This window comes from Triticum dicoccoides, chromosome 1A, assembly GCF_002162155.2.
Source record: "Triticum dicoccoides isolate Atlit2015 ecotype Zavitan chromosome 1A, WEW_v2.0, whole genome shotgun sequence".
Classification (NCBI taxonomy): Eukaryota; Viridiplantae; Streptophyta; class Magnoliopsida; order Poales; family Poaceae; genus Triticum; species Triticum dicoccoides.
The window spans coordinates 111,289,730-111,300,194 of NC_041380.1; the positions used below are offsets into that span (position 1 = coordinate 111,289,730).

Consider the following 10,465-nt stretch of genomic DNA (forward strand, 5'->3'; position numbering starts at 1 on the left):
AACAGAGTAACCATTATTCTCCTTAAATGAATAACCGTATTGCGATAGACGTAATCCAATCATGTCTATGCTCAACGCAAACACCAAATAACAATTATTTAGGTTTAACACCAATCTCTTTGGTAGAGGGAGCGTGCGATGCTTGATCATATCAAGCTTGGAAAAACTTCCAACACATATCGTCAGCTCACCTTTAGCTAGTCTCCGTTTATTCCGTAGCCTTTTGTTTCGAGTTACTAACACTTAGCAACCGAACCGGTATCTAATACCCTGGTGCTACTAGGAGTACTAGCAAAGTACACATTAACACAATGTATATCCAATATACTTCTATCGACCTTGCCAGCCTTCTTATATACCAAGTATCTAGGGTAATTCTGCTCTAGTGGTTGTTCCCCTTATTACAGAAGCACTTAGTCTCGGGTTTGGGTTTTACCTTGGGTTTCTTCGCTAGAGCAGCAGCTGATTTGCCGTTTCATGAAGTATCCCTTCTTGCCCTTGCCCTTCTTGAAACTAGTGGTTTCACCAACCATCAACAATTGATGCTCCTTCTTGATTTCTACTTTCGCGGTGTCAAACATCGCGAATACCTCAAGGATCATCATATCTATCCCTGATATGTTATAGTTCATCACGAAGCTCTAACAGCTTGGTGGCAATGACTTTGGAGAACCATCACTGTCTTATCTGGAAGATCAACTCCCACTCGATTCAAATGATTGTTGTACTCAGACAATCTGAGCACAAGCTCAACAATTGAGCTTTTCTCCTTAGTTTGCAGGTTAAGAAAGTCATCGGAGGTCTTATACCTCTTGACATGGGCACGAGCCTGAAATCCCAATTTCAGCCCTCAAAACATCTCATATGTTTCGCGATGTTTCAAAAACGTCTTTGGTGCCTCAACTCTAAACCGTTTAACTGAACTATCACGTAGTTATCAAAACGTGTATGTCAGATGTTCGCAACAACCACAGGCAACGTTCGAGGTTCAGCACACTGAGCGGTGCATTAAGGACATAAGCCTTCTATGAAGCAATGAGGACAATCCTCAGTTTACGGACCTAGTCCGCATAATTGCTACTATCAACTTTCAACTAATTTTTCTCTAGGAACATATCTAAACAGTAGAACTATAGCGTGAGCTACGACATAATTTGCAAAAACCTTTTGACTAGGTTTAGGATAATTAAGTTCATCTTATGAACTCCCACTCAGATAGACATCCCTCTAGTCATCTAAGTGATTACATGATCCGAGTCAAACTAGGCCGTGTCCGATCATCACGTGAGACGGACTAGTCATCATCGGTGAACATCTTCATGTTGATCGTATCTTCTATACGACTCATGCTCGACCTTTCGGTCTCCGTGTTCCGAGGCCATGTCTGTACATGCTAGGCTCGTCAAGTTAACCCTAAGTGTTTCGCGTGTGTTCCGAGGCCATGTCTGTACATGCTAGGCTCGTCAACACCCGTTGTATTTGAACGTCTGAATAAAACACCCGATCATCACGTGATGTTTTGAAACAACGAACTGTCGCAACGGTGCACAGTTAGGGGAGAACACTTCTTGAAATTGTTGTAAGGGATCATCTTATTTACTACCGTCGTTCTAAGCAAATAAGATGTATAAACATGATAAACATCACATGCAATCAAATAGTGACATGATATGGCCATCATCACTTTGCTCCTTTTGATCTCCATCTTCGGGGCTCCATGATCATCATCGTCACCGGCATGACACCATGATCTCCATCATCATGATCTCCATCATCGTGTCTTCATGAAGTTGCCTCGCCAACTATTACTTCTACTACTATGGCTAACGGTTAGCAATAAAGTAAAGTAATTACATGACGTTTAAGTTGACACGCAGGTCACAAATAAATAAAGACAACTCCTATGGCTCCTGCCGGTTGTCATACTCATCGACATGCAAGTCGTGATTCCTATTACAAGAACATGATCAATCTCATACATCACATATATCATTCATCACATCCTTTTTTGGCCATATCACATCACAAAGCATACCCTGCAAAAACAAGTTAGACGTCCTCTAATTGTTGTTTGCATGTTTTACGTGGCTGCTATGGGTTTCTAGCAAGAACGTTTCTTACCTACGCATGAACCACAACGTGATATGCCAATTGCTATTTACCCTTCATAAGGACCCTTTTCATCGAATCCGATCCGACTAAAGTGGGAGAGACAGACACCCGCCAGCCACCTTATGCAACTAGTGCATGTTTGTCGGTGGAACCGGTCTCATGTAAGCGTACGTGTAAGGTTGGTCCGGGCCGCTTCATCCCACGATGCCGCCGAATCAAGACAAGACTAGTAACGGCAAGCATATTGAACAATATCGACGCCCACAACTACTTTGTGTTCTACTCGTGCAAAGAATCTACGCAATAGACCTAGCTCTGATACCACTGTTGGGGAACGTAGCAGAAATTCAAAATTTTCCTACGTAACACCAAGATCTATCTATGAAGAGACCAGCAACGAGTAGAAGGAGAGTGCATCTACATACCCTTGTAGATCGCTAAGCGGAAGCGTTCAAGTGAACGGGGTTGATGGAGTCGTACTCGTCGTGATTCAGATCACCGATGATCCTAGTGCCGAACGGACGGCACCTCCGCGTTCAACACACGTACAGCTCGACGATGTCTCCCACGCCTTGATCCAGCAAGGAGAGAGGGAGAGGTTGAGGAAGACTCCATCCAGCAGCAGCACAACGGCGTGGTGGTGATGGAGGAGCGTGGCAATCCTGCAGGGCTTCGCCAAGCACCTACGGGAGAGGAGGAGGTGTCACGGGAGGGAGGGAGGCGCCAAGGGCTCAGGTATGGATGCCCTCCCTCCCCTCCACTATATATAGGGGCAGGGGAGAGGGGGGAGGCGCAGCCTTGCCCCCTCCTCCAAGGAAGGGGTGCGGCTAAGGAGGGGGGAGGAGTCCATCCTCCCCAAGGCACCTCGGAGGTGCCTTCCCCCTTTAGGACTCTCCCCTTTTTTCCTATATCTTGGCGCATGGGCCTCTAGGGGCTGGTTCCCTTGGCCCATATAGGCCAAGGCGCACCCCCTACAGCCCATGTGGCCCCCCGGGGCAGGTGGCCCCACCCGGTGGGCCCCCGGGACCCTTCCGGTGGTCCCGGTACAATACCGATGACCCCGAAACTTGTCCCGATGGCCGAAACAGGACTTCCTATATATAAATCTTTACCTCCGGACCATTCCGGAACTCCTCGTGACGTCCGGGATCTCATCCGGGACTTCGAACAACATTCGGTAACCACATACAAGCTTCCTTTATAACCCTAGCGTCATCGAACCTTAAGTGTGTAGACCCTACGGGTTCGGGAGACATGTAGTCATGACCGAGATGTTCTCCGGTCAATAACCAACAGCGGGATCTGGATACCCATGTTGGCTCCCACATGTTCCACGATGATCTCATCGGATGAACCACGATGTCAAGGACTCAATCAATCCCGTATACAATTCCCTTTGTCTAGCGGTATGGTACTTGCCCGAGATTCGATCGTCGGTATACCGATACCTTGTTCAATCTCGTTACCGGCAAGTCTCTTTACTCATTCTGTAACACATCATCCCGTGATCAACCCCTTGGTCACATTGTGCACATTATGATGATGTCCTACCGAGTGGGCCCAGAGATACCTCTCCGTTTACACGGGGTGACAAAATCCCAATCTCGATTCGTGCCAACCCAACAGACACTTTCAGAGATACCCGTAGTGTACCTTTATAGCCACCCAGTTACGTTGTGACGTTTGGCACACCCAAAGCACTCCTACGGTATCCGGGAGTTGCACAATCTCATGGTCTAAGGAAATGATACTTGACATTAGAAAAGCTTTAGCATACGAACTACATGATCTTGTGCTAGGCTTAGGATTGGGTCTTGTCCATCACATCATTCTCCTAATGATGTGATCCCGTTATCAACGACATCCAATGTCCATAGCCAGGAAACCATGACTATCTGTTGATCACAACGAGCTAGTCAACTAGAGGCTCACTAGGGACATATTGTGGTCTATGTATTCACACGTGTATTACGATTTCCGGATAATACAGTTATAGCATGAATAAAAGACAATTATCATGAACAAGGAAATATAATAATAGCACTTTATTATTGCCTCTAGGGCATATTTCCAACAGTAATTTGTTCACCCACCGTAGAATTTGCTATCATGAAAGAAGCCACTAGTGAAACCTGTGGCCCCCGGGTCTATCTTCCATCATATTATTTTCCTATCAACTTGCTATTTCTATTTTGCAATCTTTATTTTCCAATCTATACAACAAAAATACCAAAAATATTTATCTTATTATCTCTATGAGATCTCACTTTCGTAAGTGACCGTGAAGGGATTAACAACCCCTTTATCGCGTTGGTTGGGAGGTTCTTGTTTGTTTGTGCAGGTATGAGGGACTTGCGCGTAGTCTCCTACTGGATTGATAACTCAAAAACTGAGGGAAATACTTACGCTACTTTGTTGCATCACCCTTTCCTCTTCAAGGGAAACCAACGCATGCTCAAGAGGTAGCAGTTCGCAAGGAAAGAGTAAAGAGAAAAATAAACCGGTAGATATGAAAACCAACATGGTGCAAGTGGTGGGAGGTGATGCAAAAATAAACCAATGGAAGGGCTCGGTTTTTAGGTGGTTCTTCAAGTTTTGTTGGGGTTTATGTCCTTCTCAGGAAGACGAGACGGCGGTGGTTTGTTGAAGATGGAATAAGGTTCTCCCCGCCTAGCCCCCGTCCCGGTGTTGCGTCTATCATTGTCGGAGGGCATGTGGAGGTTGGATCCTTTCGATCTAAGCTTCTCTTCAACGGCGGCGGCTGCTGTTCTGGTGTGTTGGTCATATGGGGCCTTAACACGATGACCTCCTGACTGTCGACTACAATAAGGTGTGCCAATTAGCTCCGGCGAGGGAGGGGTGATGACGGCAGCACATTTCCGGCTTGCTTCAGTGCTTGTAGTTGTCGCTAGGTGGTCTACAAATTTGGATGCAATCTATCTATTATATACATAATAATACAGAAGGCAAACAAGTCATTAGGTTCGTCCACATATGTTAATATTATTTACACCGTTCGATCAAAATAATAATGGCTGAGATTTAAAGGTTTTTACGTAACATATTAATGTGTACGTACCAACATATCGGACTATCACGTTGTCATATATACAGCCCATTCAATGTAATTAAACTAGGCAAGGAAGTGTCAACGCATAAAAAAACGACTAGGCAAGGAAGCGTTATCACGTAAAAAAGGTAGGAAGAGTTAGGTTCACGTACGGGCCACTTCAAAAAAAAGTTCAAGTACGGGCATCAATATGGTAAAAAAATCCTGACACGTTGCATACAAAAAGAGATGTACGCTCTAGAAGCTCATTCTGATTTCACGTCCTACAGCTCTACCGAAACTTCAAAGCCATATGCCTCTCGAGCAGTCCATGTTTTAGGGTTTTTGATGGTCTGCCCTAGGGCCGAGCTATTCCTCCTGTGCAACTGCAGCTCACCTCCTATAGATCCATCGAAACCCCAAAACTATGCCTCTCGAGTAGCCCAGTTCTAGGGTTTCTGATGGTCTACTCTAGGGCCGCACTATTCATCCTGTCCTGTGTGGCTGCAGCCCACATCCTACAGCGCCACCAAAACCTCGAAGCCATGCATTATGTGTCCACTCTCCACAAGATCTTCTCCTCAATCGGTTAGGTGTTGAAGATTCCGCCTCCCGAGGAACCAGTCGTGTCTCATCATCCTGTTCCTGTCCATAGGAAACACTTGACAAGAATCATGTCGCAAAGTAGGAAGAATGCTATCGTGCTATCTTGGAGTTGTGTCATACACAGGTCGATCAAGGCATGTAGGACTGTCTGCAAGAGGATAGATCAGCATGGTCTACAAGCATAGTAAGATGACCACCAAGGATGTGACTTACAAGTCGCATAAAGAGAAACAATTCGACTCCAGATGCAGGTATTACTTGGCGTAATAGCAGAATTGTTTGAAACATGGCCCTATCCTCTTTCTAGATTTAATCAACTCCTCGCCCTACTCTGTCTAACAGTTAGTTAGAATTTGGACATACTTGCCAAGTGTTTGACAAAATGTATAAAGACATATGTATCCAATGGTATTTTCTCAGATCATTGTGCATATTAGATTTACAGTTTGAAAAAGGATAAGTTTATGTATACAAGCTAACTGCTATCCTTAGGACTAATGCGTAAAGGTCCTGAATTCAGGATATAACAGATTACATATTATACAATGTGTTAGTAACAGCAGCTACTATTGTTTGCAGAATTGTTATGATATACAAGATGCTATATGCAACTCTTATCGTTAAAAAATGAGCATAATAGATTATTTTAGTAGTCATTAAGTAACAATAGCTATTGTATTGTGTGCAGATTTTTCCTAGAAGATGATATGTGTGTGAATCCTTATAAATTCAAGTTATTTCCATTAATTCTGAAATTTGAATGGTTAGTAAGAGTTGATCTCAGTAATCAGTTCATCCATTCGAGTTAAGATATTTTCCATAGGTCATCAATGTACAATTTGCATATTTGATCCCTGCATGCATTTTCTAATTACATTCATTTTTTTTGAAATAATTCTAATTACATTCGTGGTTACTATGGAAGGACTATTATACATTTATCCGGGTGGTCAGAGACAATCGTACTGTTGCATGTTGTTTTCAGTTCTGCACCTGAAGGCTATATTCTACTCCCTCCGTAAACTAATATAAGAGTGTTTAGAACACTACTTTAGTGATCTAAATGCTCTTATATTAGTTTACAGAGGGAGTACTAGATATGTTCCAATCAGTCTATGTTTCTATGACAATAAGTATAGTTTTTGAGTGTCTAATATAAGTGAAAGGCAACGCTACAATTCTACTGCACAATTTTTTCCTGTACAACATGCTATATGCTATTTCTTATCGCTGCAAAATGAGTCTAATAGATTATTTTGTAGTCCTAAAGTAACAGTAGCTATTTTGTTGTCCGCGGAGTATTTTTGTAGAAGATGACATATGCGACAAGTGATTCCCGTAAATTCTGAAATTTGAAAGGTTAGTAAGAGTTGTTCTAAATCATCAGTTCATCCATTCGGGTTCAGATATTTTCCATAGGTCATCAATGTACAATTTGCATATTTAATCCCTGCATGCATTTTCTAATTACATTCATGGTTACTATGGAAGGTCTAGTAAATTCAGACATGCACTTTAGTGAGTTTAATGTTCTTGGTAACAGCTCTTCTGTCTAGCCTTTTCAGTTGAGGAGAACAATGAAAAAAGCTCCAGTGTTATATGCATCACCTACAACACATGCGAAAACTCTATTGCATATATATTCACACATATGGACCAAATTCAGTTAATAAATGCAAGCCTTTTTCTTTTGTCTTAAAAACACATATCATTAATATAACTTGCTAATACTATATGGTAACAACAAATAGAAAGAATACACCTTTTTATCAAACTACAGGGAGGAAGCATACCTGTGACGAATTAACCGGTGTGCAACAAGTAGTAATGTTGCAAAGTTGTAGCACATTACATAGGTGGAAACTGACAGAAGTAGCAAGCCCACAACACGCCTCCACCCGTGGTCTCTCTACAAGACAATGAAATATTGAACACTTTTTGCTATACAAAACTTCATATAATTAATATGGATGTGTTGAAGAGACAGTAACCAAAGTTCAGCAGAATGTTAACTAAAAAAAAGTATAAGCTCAATTCCCTAAAGCAACGCAAGGCACATCAATGGCAAGATAAATAATTCTACAATTTATATCCTAAAAATAGTCAGAATGTACGAGCTTATTGTCTGAATTATAATAAAACAGAAGAACTAAGTAACTCAACCTCATCTCTGAATAAAATTAACAGATCAACTAAGCAAACAAGCTTTTATAAAGTACATATATACTGTGCGCAAAAAAATAAGAATGCAAAGGATGTTGGGAGAGTAGAAAGGCAGTCATACCCATCCCTACTACTCTGCCATAGACGACGAGGAACACTATGAAGAACATGGCTGTCGAACCCGACGGCACAACTCTCGGCCCAGTGGCACAAACAGGAGAGCAACGCCACTCAGCAAAACGGATTTATCATATTCTCCAGTGGCCTCCCATGCGACCGCTTTGCCTCATGACCTCGCTGCTAGGGGCGCAGAATCTGAAGCTGGAACGCGTGCCCCAGCCTCGGTCCGATCTGGCCTCAAGAGCATCTCCTTCCCAGCTTTAGTGATGCACGGGCAGGCCAGTGAATGGATTTGGTGCAGCCACTCGCTTTCACATGGACGAAAAAATTTCTCATAGCCATAGAAAATCTCCATAAAAAAACCAAAATCCGCGCCATTCCTGGAGCCTAGAAGACCAAGCATCTGGGAAGGGAGCAGAAGGAATGGGAAGAGGAGAGATTACCTGAAGGAGAGGAACCGCTCAGGTTCAAAGGGGCCCAACTCCACGGCCATCCAATTGACGGCGGCGGCGAGCAGCAGGCACATGTGGTCGAGCTGGAGGACCTGCCGTCGCCGAGAGCATGCAACCACCGCACTCCGCCGCAAATCCCCCTTCTCACCCCGTCCTCCTCCCTTGGCAGGATCTAGCAACTAATGTGGATGGATGAATCCATGGATCAGGCAAGGAACGGTGAAAAAGGAACGGGAGGAGAACGAGAATTTGGGTTTTTTTTATGGCTGGGAAGGGTAGCACGCTGAGTCGTTGACCCATGGTCAGCTGGCTGTAACTTACACAGTACTATAACAGATCACTCCGTTCCTAAATATAAAGTCTTTATAGAGATTTTACTATGAACCATATACGGATATATATAAATGCATTATAGAGATAGATTCGCTCATTTTGCTTCGTATGTAATCTATAATGAAATCTCTACAAAGACTTATATTTAGGAACAGAGTACTTATGAAGTGAAAGCTAATATTTATTAGATTTTTCTATTTCATTATTCACTCCTATGGTTTCATTTCATTTCTTACACAATTGGGTATATTAGGTGCAGAATATATTGTGGGGAGTTAGCTCCAGAATTTTCTCACAAAAAAAGATACATAATTCAGTATTCCATGATGGATTAGGAACATGTAGTAAAAAAACAAAGAAAGAAAATGTTGGGCATTCACACAAAATAATTTTTTGGCAAACTAAAATAATAGACAAAGATAACTGAAACACAAAGAATAGTATGAAGAGGAAAAATGCATATGGAGGCGCTCAACTGAAACACAAAGAATAGTATGAAGAGGAAATGCATATGAAGGTGTTCAACTAACAATAATTATAAACTTTTGAGCAATGTCAAAGAACAAGAAAAATACATATGAGTAAGAAAAATAGCAAACACATATCAATTATAAAAAATATAAAATATACCAATCCTAGACGAGCAATTAATGGCTGAGATATAAAAATAGATGCGCGATAAATATACTTGTGTGGACAAACAAAGATGGATGTATCGATATAGGACATACGGATTTGGACACGAAAAGCTATATGAGGCACACCATTGCCGTGGGCCAACAGCCCATCGCAGCAGCTCACGAGAGAGAGAAAAACAGGTCAGGATAGAGTCTGGCTCGGAGGCACCGCATCCATGTCTACACGTTTTTGAAAAAAAAATCCATGTCTACACGTACGTGCTAATGAAGGGTTGTCTCTTTTAAAAAAATGATGATTTTTCCTCATACAAATCGGATTGGGTGTCAATAGTAAATAGGTGTATGAGAATCATGCCTTGGCATTTAGAAGAAAAAAACATCCATGCTAAAAAAGCACAATATGAATGCGATTTTCATGAGGTGAAATTGAGTTTTCTATTTGGGATCTGGTATTACAGTCCGACTAAGTTTACCGCAACATCTCAAGTGCATTGCAGCCCGTTTTCATTTGGCGTGCAGGTTTGCTGCCGCTCGCAGAATCGAGCATTGGACATTACGTGGCGCCGAAAGATCCCGAGAGAACATTCGGTCGGTAGAGTTTCCTTTTTCTTTGCATATTACTCAAATTGAGTTGAGTCTATATAGAAATGATTATGGTATTTTGACTCTCAAGAGTAATAAAATTGTAACGGCACACTTTTATAAATTATAGAAAACAACATGCACAGAATTGTGGCATATGCCATATTACCTCAAATTCTTTGTGATTAAAATTTGTATCTAATTTTATTTGATTTCACCACAACAAAAGAAAATATTCTTTCTAAGATATTTGAGTCCAATGAAAAGTAAATTTGTACAGCGAAAAATCCTTAAATGAACCAATCCTCCAAAATGTTAAGAAAAATATCCTACAAATCGAGGAGTCTGTACAGAAGACAACCATACTACCGGCGCCACGTATTTAAACCTACAAAAGATAAAAATAGAAA

General features: G+C 42.0%; 1 long non-coding RNA gene across 3 annotated transcripts; it reads right to left on the bottom strand.

The window, feature by feature from the left end:
* Positions 1-5,322: 5,322 nt before the first annotated feature.
* LOC119365608 lies at positions 5,323-8,803 on the bottom strand. Of its 3 annotated transcripts, XR_005175635.1 has the most exons (3): positions 8,494-8,799; positions 8,052-8,358; positions 5,323-7,676 (listed from the first exon to the last, which is right to left on the bottom strand). It is a non-coding gene; the product is annotated as an uncharacterized LOC119365608 (long non-coding RNA). The 3 variants fall into 3 exon arrangements; XR_005175636.1 differs by lacking the exon at positions 8,052-8,358 and having other exon boundaries at positions 8,494-8,803; XR_005175634.1 differs by lacking the exon at positions 8,494-8,799 and having other exon boundaries at positions 8,052-8,487.
* Positions 8,804-10,465: the final 1,662 nt, after the last annotated feature.